Here is an 8,172-nt window from a genome sequence, read left to right as displayed (position 1 = left end):
TGTTGGCTAGCTAGCAATGGCTACTGTGTTGACTTTGTTTGAAAAACGGCGTCGCTGTGAGCGAATGTAGCTGGCTAAAAGGATATTGTTTTTAGTTGCTACCGTTGCTAATAGCTACTCGCCAGCTAATCCAGGAGGTGAGTTAGTTAGCTAGCTTCGTGCTACATCCGGCACCGCCGAATACAAAAGTAACCTACAATAATTACACACAACAGCTACCCGCAACAGCCCACGATGCCTACCTATACTACTTAATAATATACAGCCCACGATGCCTACCTATAGTACCTAACTACAATCTAAATACATAGTTTAAGCCTTAGTCGACAAAGCCCAAGCTATGTATAAAGCCAAACTGGCAGACTGCAATCAGTAGCCGAAATTAGGTACAGCAGCTACCGACCACCTAACGTTAATGATAATGAGGTTAGAAAAAACAGCTGAAGGTGGCAGCTAGCTGGCTCAATTACAGGTACTCTTAAGCGTGAAATAACATTGGAAACAGCTAACCACAGTTGCTAAAAGTTACCCACAGTTGCTAAAAGTTACCGGTAGCTACCCTCTAGCTAGCTAGCTTTGTTGGTCCAGGTAGTGGGTAAGCTAGCCTCATGCTTCGCCTGGGCTCCGCCGAATAAAATCCTTACCTACAATAATTACCTACAATAATAACCTACAATAACTACCGGAGTAAGCTACCTATAATACCAAACTACAATACCTACCTACAAACTAAATACATGGTTTAAGCTTAACTCAACACCATAAACGAAGCCAAGCTTACCTCTCCTGCTAGAGAAAACACAACCTCTCCCGTCAGGAGACACATACATCAGTGATGCTGACAATATGTCAACTCATCCCCTCTCATGTCAAAGCATTCCTTAAGTGACAACACCCATAGGTCCAGACTACATACATATTCCTCCCCTGTTGCTATGGCAAACAAACTTTTTTGTAACATATCACACAATAAGTTGAATGGACTCCATCTATGTGCAATAGTAATGTCTCACATCATTTCAGAATAAATAACCCAGCTTCTGTAAGGTCCCTCAGTCAGGTAGTGAAATTAAAGCAAATATTAAACAATATTTATTGAGATTATGTAACATGATTATAACCCCCTAAAATGTCCTGTGGTTCTGTCAAGGCAAAACGTCTCTCCTGCCACACCTTTTCAGCACCTTCCCATTCTTTAATTTAACCCAGCTGAGGCTTTTTAACCAATTAAGACCATGATTGGCTGGACAATGCTGCTGCTCACACAAACCTCTTCTACAAATGAAGGTTGTGAGAGGTGAAGGAAGCATGGAGAGGTCAGAGATAGTCAGACTTGTAAAATGGGCTAAGGAACAGAAGTTGGTTTTGGAGAAGTGCCATCAGTGCATGCTCTGCAAGCAATGTAGCTGATGAAGGTGCGACAAGAGCGTGGTGAACGGACAGATGTGATTGTGGACAGCAAGGAAGAAGGAGAAGAGCCGAGTGTAGTGGGAAGATGTGTGTTGAAGAAGAATGGTGTCAGACATGATAAAGAAGAATCTTGACCAATAGTAGTGACATTTTGGAGAAGGTGGACCCTCTTTTGGCAGATCCATTTGTGGTTTCAGGGTGGGTGAGAAAGGAGTTGGAGGTAGTTAAATCAATGAAGTTAACCAGGATGAGAGGGAGAGGGCGCTCCGTGTCACGTAACTTGGGTCAAGATCTGTTTCTTGCTTTGGAACAGGGCACCATTGAAAGGGGGGATTTCTGGGGTAGCATTAAGTGTGGATGTAGCGATTGAAGTTAAAAATGTCTGGTGTTTGTGACGCCCGCCGTTTGGTGCGACACAGGTCCGGTGGGGAGAGTGGTGAGTCATTGTCAGTCCTTTTGAGTTTTGAGCCAGACAAAGTCATGTTAGGATATATTAGTTATCCTGTTAGAGCATTTGTGCAGAATCCACTGCGCTGTTTCAGGTGCAATGTTTTTGGTCATGTTGCAGCAGTGTGTAGGAGGGAGATTCTAAGATGTGGGAAGTGTGCGGGATGGCATGGGACAGAGGATTGTGTAGTTTCGGTGGATAAAGTTGTGTGTGTGTGTCAACTGTAGGGGTGCTCATGTTGCTGGAGATCGGAAGTGTCCGGTGCGAGAGAGGCAGGTTGAAGTGGCCAGAGTCTGAGTAGTGCAGAGGGTGTCGTATGCTGAGGCAGTGAAGGAAGTGGAGGAGGATGGGTCAAGGGTGAGGGATCCTGATAGGATCCCAGTGAGTAGTAGATTTGTGCTAGCACAGAGGGATAGGGCAAGAAGTGAGTTATGCTTCAGTAAGGTTGTCTTCTTAGCATTCAGAGCAATGGTTATCAACTGTACCGCAGAAATTGAACATAAATCACAGAGAATGGATGTTGTGGTGGCAGCTGCAGAGAAGTATTTGGGTATATGAGATTTGACAACAACCATTACTTTTATCACCATCTTCATCTGGACACCTGTTTTCTGCTTTCAAGGTTACAATATATATTTACACAAAGGAATAATGTTAACATTTCATATAACTTATTTTTCTATGTTTCAGAATCCAGAGGACAATACACTGTGACTCAGACTTCTGAAATGAAAGCTTTCCACCATGGAGACAGAGTCAGTTTAGGATGTAGATTTCACAAGCCTCCTGCTTGTAGTCCCCCTCCTGCTTGTAGCCTGGTATAAAAAGAAACTTGGAGGAGCTCCTAAACTCCTCATTTGCTATACCAAAACACATCAGCCCAGGCTGAAGATGCAGGAGATTACTACTGTCAGAGTTTCCACTATCCCAATAGTAAAGATGTGTTCACACAGTGATACAGAGCCGTACAAAAACCTCCCTCAGTCAGACTGCACAGTGACTGTACTGCTACAGCTGGGACCTACTGCAGGTGCTGAGGGAGAAGAGACAGTGACATGGAACACTGGACCTGTGGGTGTTGTCAGTTCAGGAATGATTTAACACGAGCGTGGAAAAGTTGACATTATAGTCAGCATCACTGATATATTTAGATCCGTATATTTTAGTTCAGTCAGACCACATAAATATGCCTTCCCTGTTGCTATGGCAAACTAACCTTTTATTAACATGTCAGACAATAAGTTGAATGGACTCCATCTATGTGAAATATTGTCTCACTTGATTTCAGAATAAATATCCCAGTCTCTGCAAGGTCCCCCAGTCAGGTAGTGCGTTTCAAGCAAAAATTCAACCATATTTACTAAGATCATTTAACATGATTATAACCCACTAAAACAACCTGAGGTTCTGTCATACAAGAGACAGTGACAAGGAACACTGGTTAGTGAAGTCAACTTTGAATATGTTTAGAAAGTATTCAGATCACATGTTCCCAATCATCATTGTAGTGCACCTCCAAAAGTTATTTGAAGTTCTGAAATACCCACAATACCAGTCCAATATGCAAAATAAGATGTAGAGAAGTAAAGAAGAAGAAGGTTATGTTATATCAGCATCAAACCCCCTAGATACAATTCCCATAATGCACCTCACAACCAAATATTGATGTGATCATCTTGCATTATATTAACTATTTTGGTGAGCAGGTTATTGACTGTTACATCTGTGAATGAGACATGATGCTGGACCTGTGAATGTGACATGATGATGGGCTCAAACAGACATATTATATGTCATGAATTACATGATGGCATATCTGTTATGTCTCCCTCCCTGAATCCACCACAGAGGTTAAAACCAGTTCACTCCCTAACATCTGGCCCAGTCCAGGGTGTTTCAGGCAGTGAAACTGTTCAACTGCTACACTGGTAGCGGTGGGAGTGAAACTGAGATTTGCATAAACAGGGCTGGGTGGTTCTGTTTGTCCCAGAATAGAGCAGCACTGTCACAAGATGTTCACTCTGTTCCCAGGGGGTTGGAGGTAGAGAATACTCTATGGGGCGGCAGGTAGCTTAGTGGTTAAGAGCGTTGTGCCAGTAATCGAAAGGTTGCTGGTTCTAGGTGAAAAATATCCTGTTAACATTGTAGAATCTAGAACTCTCCTGTTAATCTGTTAACATTGTAGTATCTAGACCTCTCCTGTTATTCTGTTAACATTGTAATATCTAGACCTCTCCTGTTAATCTGTTAACATTGTAGTATCTAGACCTCTCCTGTTAATCTGTTGACATTGTAGAATCTAGACCTCTCCTGTTAATCTGTTAACATTGTAGTATCTAGACCTCTAATTTTAATCTCCTAACATTGTAGTATCTAGACCTCAAATTTTAATCTCTTAACATTGTAGTATCTAGACCTCTCCTTTTAATCTGTTAACATTGTAGTATCTAGACCTCGCCTGTTAATCTGTTAACATTGTAGTATCAAGACCTCTAATGTTAATCTCTTAACATTGTAGTATCTAGACCTCTCCTTTTAATCTGTTAACATTGTAGTATCTAGACCTCTCCTGTTAATCTGTTAACATTGTAGTATCTAGACCTCTCCTTTTAATCTGTTAACATTGTAGTATCTAGACCTCTCCTTTTAATCTGTTGACATTGTAGTATATAGACCTCTCATGTTAATCTGTTAACATTGTAGTATCTAGACCTCTCCTGTTAATCTGTTAACATTGTAATATCTAGACCTCTCCTGTTAATCTGTTAACATTGTAGTATCTAGACCTCTCCTGTTAATCTGTTGACATTGTATAATCTAGACCTCTCCTGTTAATCTGTTAACATTGTAATATCTAGACATCTCCTGTTAATATGTTAACATTGTAGTATCTAGACCTCTCCTGTTAATCTGTTAACATTGTAGTATCTAGACCTCTAATTTTAATCTCTTAACATTGTAGTATCTAGACCTCTCCTTTTAATCTGTTAACATTGTAGTATCTAGACCTATCCTGTTAATCTGTTAACATTGTAGTATCTAGACCTCTAATGTTAATCTCTTAACATTGTAGTATCTAGACCTCTCCTTTTAATCTGTTAACATTGTAGTATCTAGACCTCTCCTGTTAATCTATTAACATTATAGTATCTAGACCTCTCCTGTTAATCTGTTAACATTGTAATATCTAGACATCTCCTGTTAATCTGTTAACATTGTAGTATCTAGACCTCTCCTGTTAATCTGTTAACATTGTAGTATCTAGACCTCTAATTTTAATCTCTTAACATTGTAGTATCTAGACCTCTCCTTTTAATCTGTTAACATTGTAGTATCTAGATCTCTCCTGTTAATCTCTTAACATTGTAGTATCTAGACCTCTCCTTTTAATCTGTTAACATTGTAGTATCTAGACCTATCCTGTTAATCTGTTAACATTGTAGTATCTAGACCTCTAATGTTAATCTCTTAACATTGTAGTATCTAGACCTCTCCTTTTAATCTGTTAACATTGTAGTATCTAGACCTCTCCTGTTAATCTATTAACATTATAGTATCTAGACCTCTCCTGTTAATCTGTTAACATTGTAATATCTAGACATCTCCTGTTAATCTGTTAACATTGTAGTATCTAGACCTCTCCTGTTAATCTGTTAACATTGTAGTATCTAGACCTCTAATTTTAATCTCTTAACATTGTAGTATCTAGACCTCTCCTTTTAATCTGTTAACATTGTAGTATCTAGATCTCTCCTGTTAATCTGTTAACATTGTAGTATCTAGACCTCTAATGTTAATCTCTTAACATTGTAGTATCTAGACCTCTCCTGTTAATCTGTTAACATTGTATTATCTTGACATCTCCTTTTAATCTGTTAACATTGTAGTATCTAGACCTCTCCTGTTAATCTGTTAACATTGTAGTATTTAGACCTCTCCTGTTAATCTGTTAACATTGTAGTATCTTGTGTTAGTATGAACTACAGTTTGATGACGATGTGGTTTCAAGTGAGAACATATATTCATGAAGCCTGATTCACAGTTTCTTTTAAAACGATCAGACCTAAATGTCATTGCTTAGTTATTTATTTTTATGTCATTCAACAATTAAGACTACAGTCTAATTATTGAAAGAGACAACTAAAATATTTGTTCCAAAAGTATATCTTTATTTTAATCTATTTTTCAAAGCATCAACGCAAACATTCCTACAGTATCTAATAGTAATAAAGCAGAACACATCCAATCTAACACTGATACAACCTCAGTCTACAGAGAGGATTGACACATGAACTCAAGCAAAGCCCTCTGTTAGTCTACATGTCAGTGATCAATAAGACAGAGAACATCTGATCTCAGAGGAAGCAGAGGAACCAGCAGCCTCTCTCTACAGGGGTGTGTGACTGAGGGGTCCTACCCAGAACAGTCAGCCCTCCTCAGGGTCTTGGTGACTGTAGTCTGGGATTTCTGCTGGGCTTCACAGGTCACCTCTCCTGCCTTGGTCCACTCCTGGGCAGTCAGAGTCAGGATGCTGCTCCAGCTGTACAGGCCGTCCTTCTCCAGGACCCTGGGACTGGCCTCCTGCTTCTTGCTGTTCCCATCCACTTTCCAGCTCATGGTCCAGTCTGAGGGGAAGCCCTTGTTGGCCAGACACGTCAGTGTGGCTGTTGTTGTACTGGACAGCTCCTCACTAGAGGGGGACAGGACGGTGAGGGTGGGGACACTGTTACCTGGAACAAACAGAACACATCAACTAAGTAACTACATCAAGTACAGCTTCAGTAAGATCTTCAGCAAAGCAGGGGTGTAAAGTACTTCAGTAAAAATACTTTAAAGTACTTCTTAAGTAGTTTTTGTAGGGTATCTGTACTTTATTTGACAAATATAAAGACAAATATAAGCACCCACCTAATTACTATTATTATAAAAGCCAGCTCAAGCAGGACAAAATATATTCTAATGATGGGAGCCTACTAAACTGAAATAGATTTGAAACATTCATTTGCATAATGCATCTTCGCCGCTGCTCTGAGAGTGTTTATATTGTAGCCCTGTGAGTTTAAGACTTCATGACTGAGAGCTGTCCTTCATGACAACAGAACCCACAACAACCATTACTTTTATCACCATCTTCATCTGGACACTTGCTTTCTGCTTTCAAGGTTACAATTTTCCGAATTTATTGTTGAAAATATTATTAGATCTACTCCATTTAAATGTATATCAAAGTTAATATTTCTATTCAGTACTTTGAATTACTATACTATTTCATTCACAGAAATTTTTTCAGTCAATTTATCAGAATCCAGTGGACAGTACGTTGTGACTCAGACTCCTGCAGTTAAAGCTTTTCTCCCAGTACATACAGTCTCTCTGAACTGTATAACCAGCAGTAATGTTTACTACAATAACATTTTAGCCTGTTACCAACAGAAATCTGGAGGAGCTCCTAAACTCCTAATATACTTGGCTAAAACCCTTCAGTCTGGGACTCCATCTAGATTCAGTGGTAGTGGATCTGGGAGTGACTTCACTCTGACCATCAGTGGAGTCCAGGCTGAAGATGCAGGAGATTACTACTGTCAGAGTTTCCACTATCCCAATAGTAAAGCTGTGTTCACACAGTGATACAGAGCCATTCAAAAACCTCCCTCAGTCAGACTGCACAGTGACTGTACTGCTACAGCTGGGACCTACTGCAGGTGCTGAGGGGAAGAGACAGTGACATGGAAGGTCAACTTTGAATATGTTTAGAAAGCATCATCATGTTCCCCATCATCATCATCATCATCGTTATCATGGTTGTAACTCATTATATTTGTCATGACCTGAAAGTTCACCATCTTCATCTGGACACTTGCTTTCTATGTACAAGGTATACGAATTATGAATATCTAAGTAATGATAATTAAGTAAGTAATGCAAGCATATAACAATAATATAATGTCTCACAGCATTTCAGAATAAAACCTGATCCCTCTGTCAGGTTGTGAATTTCAAGAGACAAATCTACTATATTTATTGAGATGGTATAACATGATTATAACTCCTAATCCCTAAAACAGTGTTTCCCAAACTTCTCCTTAAGTACCCGAGGAAGTCCACATATTATTTTATTCCAGAATTAGTACAGCTGATTTACCTAATGAGGGGCTTGCTGATTAGGTGACCATTAGAATCAGCTGTGCTAGTTCTGGAACACATCAAATAAGTGGACTGTCTGGGGGACTTGAAGAGTCGGCAGGTAACTTAGTGGTTAAGAGCGTTGTGCCAGTAACCGAAAGGTTGCTGATTCTAATCCACGAGCCGACTAG

The 8,172-nt window shown here is 39.7% G+C and overlaps 1 gene segment (V, D, J or C); it reads right to left on the bottom strand.

The window, feature by feature from the left end:
- Positions 1–6,271: 6,271 nt before the first annotated feature.
- On the bottom strand, positions 6,272–7,586 carry LOC311140078 (Ig lambda chain C region-like). The segment is given in 2 exons: positions 7,556–7,586; positions 6,272–6,588 (listed from the first exon to the last, which is right to left on the bottom strand).
- Positions 7,587–8,172: the final 586 nt, after the last annotated feature.

Source organism: Coregonus lavaretus (genome assembly GCF_964263955.1).
Source record: "Coregonus lavaretus genome assembly, chromosome: 13".
In the NCBI taxonomy this organism is placed as follows: domain Eukaryota; kingdom Metazoa; phylum Chordata; class Actinopteri; order Salmoniformes; family Salmonidae; genus Coregonus; species Coregonus lavaretus.
Note: the sequence above shows the minus strand (reverse complement) of the source record. Positions and strands in the feature narration are given on the sequence as shown.